The following is a 7,001-nucleotide window of genomic DNA, read 5'->3' on the forward strand; positions in this document are numbered from 1 at the left end:
TGTCTCCCTGCTTATTTAACTTATATGCAGAATTCATCATGTGAAAGGCTGGGCTGGATGAATCCCAAGACGGAATTAAGATTGCCAGAAGAAATATCAACAACCTCAGATATGCTGATGACACAACCTTGATGGCAGAAAGTGGGGAGGAATTAAAGAACCTTTTACTGAGGGTGAAAGAGGAGAGCGCAAAATATGGTCTGAAGCTCAACATCAAAAAACCCGAAGATCATGGCCACTGGGCCCATCACCTCCTGGCAAATAGAAGGGGAAGAAATGGAGGCAGTGAGAGATTTTACTTTCTTTCTTGGGCTCCATGATCACTGCAAATGGTGACAGCAGCCACGAAATTAAAAGACACCTGCTTCTTGGGAGAAAAGCAATGACAAACCTAGACAGCATCTTAAAAAGTAGAGACATCACCTTGCCAACAAAGGTCCGTATAGTAAAAGCTATGGTTTTCCCAGTAGTAATGTATGGAAGTGAGAGCTGGACCATAAAGAAGGCTGATCGCCAAAGAATTGATGCTTTTGAATTATGGTGCTGGAGGAGACTCTTGAGAGTCCCATGGACTGCAAGAAGATCAAACTTATCCATTCTGAAGGAAATCAGCCCAGAGTGCTCACTGGAAGGACAGATCATGAAATTGAGGCTACAATACTTTGGCCACCTCATGAGAAGAGAGGACTCCCTGGAAAAGACCCTGATGTTGGGAAAGATGGAGGGCACAAGGAGAAGGGGACGACAGAGGACGAGATGGTTGGACAGTGTTCTCAAGGCTACCAGCATGAGTTTGACTAAACTGTGGGAGGCAGTGGAAGACAGAGGTGCCTGGCATGCTCTGGTCCAGGGGGTCACGAAGAGTCGGACACGACTAAACGACTAAACAACAATATTTCTGCAGTACAATTTTATCCACTGGATCATGGTCATCAAAAGTTACAAATCCAAAGCCCCTCTTTTTACCAGATTGTCTGTCTGTAATTATTTCTTTTTTTATATATAAATTTTTTTATTGATTTTCCAACATAAAATAAACACAATACAATTCACAATACACCAACAAACAAAAAACAAATAAACACGTATAATTTCATAACCTCCTTTTCTTAAGCTTGTTTCGCCGGCTTCCCCATGCCTCCCTTTTCTGCATCCCTTTTTTAAAGTTTTCTCAGCAACCCCTCACTTCATTAACATATTTGTTCGTTTTCTTTGATCTTATCTCTCTTACCCAGTCATTTACAGCTGTAATGCTATTTTTCCAATACCCTTGACATTTTAACACTCATTAATTTTATAACAATTCTTAAGATAATCTTTGTACTTCTTCCAGTCTTCTTCCACCGTCTCTTTTCCTTGGTCACGGATTCTGCCAGTCATCTCAGCCAGTCCCATATAGTCAATCACCTTCATCTGCCATTCTTCCAGTGTGGGTAGTTCTTGTGTCTTCCAATACTTTGCTGAGAGAATCCTTGCTGCTGTGGTAGCATACATAAAAAACATCCTATCCTTCCTTGACACCAATTGGCCGACCATGCCCAGGAGAAAGGCCTCTGGTTTCTTGTGAAAGGTACATTTAAGGACCTTCTTAATTTCATTATAAATCATTTCCCAGAAAGCCTTAATCCTCGGGCATGTCCACCAAAGGTGATAAAAGGTACCTTCAGTCTCATTACATTTCCAGCATTTATTATTGGGCAAATGATAGATTTTTGCAAGCTTGACTGGGGTCATGTACCACCTATAAATCATTTTCATAATATTCTCTCTTAAGGCATTACATGCCGTAAACTTTATACCGGTGGTCCATAACTGTTCCCAGTCAGCAAACATAATGTCATGACCAATATCTTGTGCCCACTTGATCATAGCTGATTTAACTGTTTCATCCTGTGTATTCCACTTCAACAGCAAGTTATACATTCTTGACAAATTCTTGGTATTGGGTTCTAACAATTCCGTTTCTAATTTTGATCTCTCCACCTGGAAGCCAATTTTCCTGTCCTGTTTAAATACCTCATTTATCTGAAGATAATGAAGCCAATCTCTTACTTTAAACTTCAAATTCTCATAGCTCTGTAATTTCACTTTTCCTCCTTCTTGTTCTAGAATTTCAAAGTATTTTGGCCATTTAGATTCCATATTAAGTTTTTTTACTTCCTTAGCCTCCATTGGTGACAACCACCTAGGGGTTTTATTTTCCAGCAAGTCTTTATATCGAGTCCAAACATTGTATAGTGCTTTCCTAACAATATGGTTTTTAAAACCTTTATGGGATTTTACCTTGTCATACCATATATATGTGTCAGGGAACTGCCATCGGAGGAACCGGTGGTGGAAGGGCTCACGCAGGCTGGGAGAGACTCAGCAGCTGAAGCAGGAACCAGCAGAGGGAGAGGTGGATCTCTGGTGGAGGGGCTCACGCAGGCTGGGAGAGACTCAGCAGCTGAAGCAGGAAGCAGCAGAGGGAGAGGTGGATCTCTGAGGGAAAGCGAGCAGGAGGGAGGGCTCAGGGACACGTCCAGCGAGAACAGTGGGGAGGTATCTGAAGCTCCCATAGGGAGACCCACTCCTCGCCGGAAACTGTCACGCCGTGAGTCCAGAAGACGTGTTTCCGTTAAGGAGCTTTTATGCTGGAAACGATTCTGAAAGCAACCACTGTCGGAATCTGCAAGTGACTAGAGCAGTCATGTCTGAGGGGCTCTGTCACAGACAGAAGTTTGTGGGCTTGAACAAACTCTGAGGGACTACGATTTTACGCACAAGCAGCTCATCATCCCATCACAGCATTCCGACAGTCTTTGTAAGCTGTTTGTGCAGGAGAAGGCATCATGAGCGAACCAGCCGGAACCGGGCAAGCAGGAGTTGGAGCAGGGCCAAGCCTGGAGGAAAGCTACCAGGCGTTGGAGATCCAGCTGGCGCTGCAGACGGCAAAGCTTGAGGAGAGAAGGGCTCAGGATGCAGACAAAAGGGGAAAAGCCACCCAGTTCCCCAGAAAGGTACCAGGATTGGTGCAGAAGTTTGGGGGGGACCCCAAGGACTACCATGCCTTTAGAACAGAGATGCAATATGCCCTCAATGTGCAGTTTGATGAATTCCCTGATGAGGAATCGCGAGTGGCTTTCGTGATTGGGCATCTTGAAAAGGGAGCGCGGGATTGGGTGAGACCCATGATGGCAACGAATAGTGCCGTCCTAAAGGACACAATGAAGTTCTTTCGTGCCATGGATCTGATGTTTTCCAGCGATATTGAGCAGGGAGTGGTGCGCAGGCAGCTAATGGCTTGCAAACAGGGGAGCCGATCTGTCCGTGAGTACTGGACTGAGTTCACCATGCTGGTTCACAGATTGGGGTGGGACTTATCGGCGGAACCCATTCAGATGCTATTTGAAGAAGGTCTGGCTTCGGGTGTGAAAGATGAACTGGCCAGGGGTCCCAGGGCGGATTCTATGGATCAGCTGAGCAAATCTGCGCTGACCATAGGAGCGTGCCAGGAGGCGAGAGCTTTGGAGAGGCGGGAAGGGAAGGGGGAACGTTGGAAGGAGTTCCGCATTCCAGACATTCCAGAGACAACTTTCCCGCCGGCAGAGCCGATGGAAATCGGAACAGCGCGCGCGCGCGCAGTTTCAAAGCCCAGTGAAGGGGGAAAGAAGGAGGGAAAAGGCGCCCGGAAATGCTATCTCTGCCAACAGCCAGGTCACTTTGCCAGAGTCTGCCCCCAGAGGAAGGAATGGCAAGGGATGGTGGGAGCTGTTGAGGGTAGAGAGGAGGAAAAACCGGAGCAAGTAAAAGCCAACGCCTGGTTGCCACCGTCGGGGCACAGCAGCCAGGCCAAAGAGCAGTAAAAGTGCCCACACCGGAACCTCCTAAACCTGCCCTAGTGATTGAAGTGTCGCTAGAGCTGCAAAACAGATACCCCCTAAAGATAAAGGCGCTGTTGGACTCAGGCAGCTCCTGCAATTTCATAAGCAAGGAGTTTGCAGCTGAACACCAGATACAGACTATCCCTTTAAGCAACCCCCTGCAGGTGACCACGATCGATGGCAGGGAGTTGTTGGGAGGAGAAGTCAGCTTGCAGACAGTCCCAATGATAATGAAGGTGGCAAGGCACACCGAACTGATAGCTTTTAATGTGGCCACCTTGGGAGGAGCCCCTATTATTTTGGGGATGAGCTGGCTAGCGTTACATGATCCGCTGGTGGGCTGGCATCAGAGAGTGGTTTCCTTTAGTTCAGCACATTGCTTAGAACACTGCAAAGGGGGGAAGGGTTCAGCAGGGGCCCAAGCCACCCTAGCAAGGACGGAAGTAATGGAGAAAGTGAAGGTACCACGACAATACGCAGATCTCAGCGACGTGTTCAGCGAGAAGGAAGCTGACCAACTACCCCCGCATAGACCCTTTGACTGTCAAATCAATTTACTCCCTGGGGCACAGCTTCCTGTAGGCAAGTTGTACGCCATGTCAGACAGAGAAATGCAGGAGCTAAGGGAGTTCATTGACAAGAACCTGAAGAGAGGTTTCATCAGAGAGTCCAGAGCGGTGGGAGGTAGCCCAGTGTTTTTTGTGGATAAAAAAAACACGGACAAGCCGAGACTTGTAGTGGACTTTAGGGCCCTGAATGCAGTGTCGGAACCCCTGGCTTTCCCTATGCCCCGAATTGATGACATTTTGACCAGGGTGAGGAAGGGAAAGATTTTTACAAAACTGGACCTGCGGGGGGCGTACAACCTGATACGCATAAGGAAGGGGGATGAATGGAAGACCACCATGTTCACCCCTTTGGGGGCATTTGAATATTTAGTTATGCCATTTGGATTACAAGCAGGGTCGGCGTGCTTCCAAGCTTTTATGAACCACGTACTGGGGCCTTTGCTTTACAAGAATTGTGTGGCCTTCCTAGATGACGTGTTGGTGTATTCTGAGAATGAGGAGCAGCATGTGAGAGACGTCAGAGAAGTGTTGAGCAGGCTGCAGGCCAACCGGCTGTGGGTGAAACTGGAGAAGTGTCAGTTTCATGCCAAGGAGGTGGAGTTCCTGGGGTACCGCCTGTCAGACAAGGGATTGGCCATGGATCCCGGCAAGGTACAGGCAGTGCTGGAATGGAAAACACCCAAAACAAAGAAGGATGTGCAGAGGTTCCTAGGGTTTGGGAACTTTTATCGTAAGTTCATCCGAAACTTTGCCCACCTGACGGCGCCCATTACGGACTGTCTCAGCAGTAAGAAGAAATTCGTTTGGACTGAGGAGGCGGAGCGAGCTTTTGAGGAACTGAAAAGGGCCTTCGCCTCGGAAGAACAACTTCTGCATGTGGACTTACAAAAAAAGATGAGGGTCGAAACAGACGCATCAGACAGAGCCATAGGGGCGGTGCTTCTTCTGCAGCCGGGGAAGGAGGAGTCAGAGTGGAGACCGTGTACCTTTTTTTCGCGAAAATTGAACAAATCCGAGAGGAATTACACGGTGTATGACCGAGAACTTCTTGCTATTCATGAGGCTTTCCGGAGATGGAGGCACCTGCTAATTGGCGCACAACATAAGGTGCAAGTGTGCACTGACCACAAGAACCTAGAGTATTGGAGAACGGCACGAGTGCTCAACCAACGGCAGTTGAGATGGGCCCAGGAGTTCTCCAAATTTAACTTTGAGATTTGTTACGTGCCAGGCCCAGAGAACGTTAGGGCGGACGCTCTCTCACGCAAACCTGAATATTTGGAGGGGGAGGGAGCACCCGAAGAAAGACATGTCATTCCAGAGGACCGCTGGGTGTGTGGGGCGGCATTGGTGGGGCAAAGAGAACTGGTAGAGGGAACGGAGAATGATGAATACGCCCAGGACAAACTTAGGGGTCTCAGGAGGGAGGGAGATAAACCCGGAGGTTTTGAGGAGAAAAACGGGGCGTTGTATTACAAGGGAGCGTTATATATACCTGAAGGTGATTTGAGAGAGAAGGTACTCAAGCAGCTGCACGATAGCCCCACAGCAGGGCATTTTGGGCAACACAAAACCATGTGGCTGGTTACCAGGGAATTTTGGTGGCCCAAGGTCAGGGAAGATGTGCGGGAGTATGTGAGAGGGTGTGACCAATGCCAGCGAGCCAAAGGGGAGAGGCGGGCGCCGGCAGGGTTATTAGAACCGCTACCCACACCTGAAAGACCATGGGAAGCAGTGGCAATAGATTTTATGACTGATCTGCCAAAATCTAGAGGGAAAACAGCCATCATGGTTGTGGTAGACCTGTTAACCAAAATGGTCCACTTTATAGCCTGCTCACATGCTGTCACGGCAGAAGAAACAGCTAAATTGTTTGTAGAAAATGTGTTTAGGTTGCATGGCGCCCCCTTGAGGGTGGTTTCAGACCGAGGGAAACAATTTACTTCCAGGTTCTGGAGGAAGCTCATGAGCTTACTGCATGTAGAGGTCAATTTTTCGACTGCCCGGCATCCTGAAACCAACGGGCAGGCAGAAAGAGCCAATGGCATCCTCCAGCAATATTTGAGGTGTTATGTCAATGACAGAGAGAATGATTGGGTGGAGAAGCTGGCGTTGGCGGAATTTGCCTACAACAATGCGGAGAACGTGTCCACGGGGATGAGCCCCTTTTTGGCTAATTACGGGTGCCATCCCAGGGCTTTCCCAGGAGGGGAGGGGGTAGAGATGGAGCGTTCCAGCTGCCGAACAGTTCGTAGAAGAAATGGAAGCGATCCATCGCCAGCTCCAACTACATTTAGACAGGGCCAAGGAGGAATATAAGAGGCAGGCAGACAAAAACAGAAGAGAAGGTGAAACCATTAGGGTGGGGGACCAGGTGTGGCTGTCAACCAAAGGGTTACCCTTCAAAGGGGGTTGTAAGAAGTTAAGACCCAAAAGACTGGGCCCATTTGAAGTCACGCAACAGGTCAACCCAGTGGCTTTCAGACTCCGGTTACCGAACCACATGAAGCTGCACCCAGTTTTCCACAGGTCGTTGCTGTCACCGTATAAAGGGGACAGAGAAGGGAGG

The sequence above is a fragment of the Podarcis muralis genome, chromosome 1, assembly GCF_964188315.1.
Source record: "Podarcis muralis chromosome 1, rPodMur119.hap1.1, whole genome shotgun sequence".
NCBI classification, from domain to species: Eukaryota; Metazoa; Chordata; class Lepidosauria; order Squamata; family Lacertidae; genus Podarcis; species Podarcis muralis.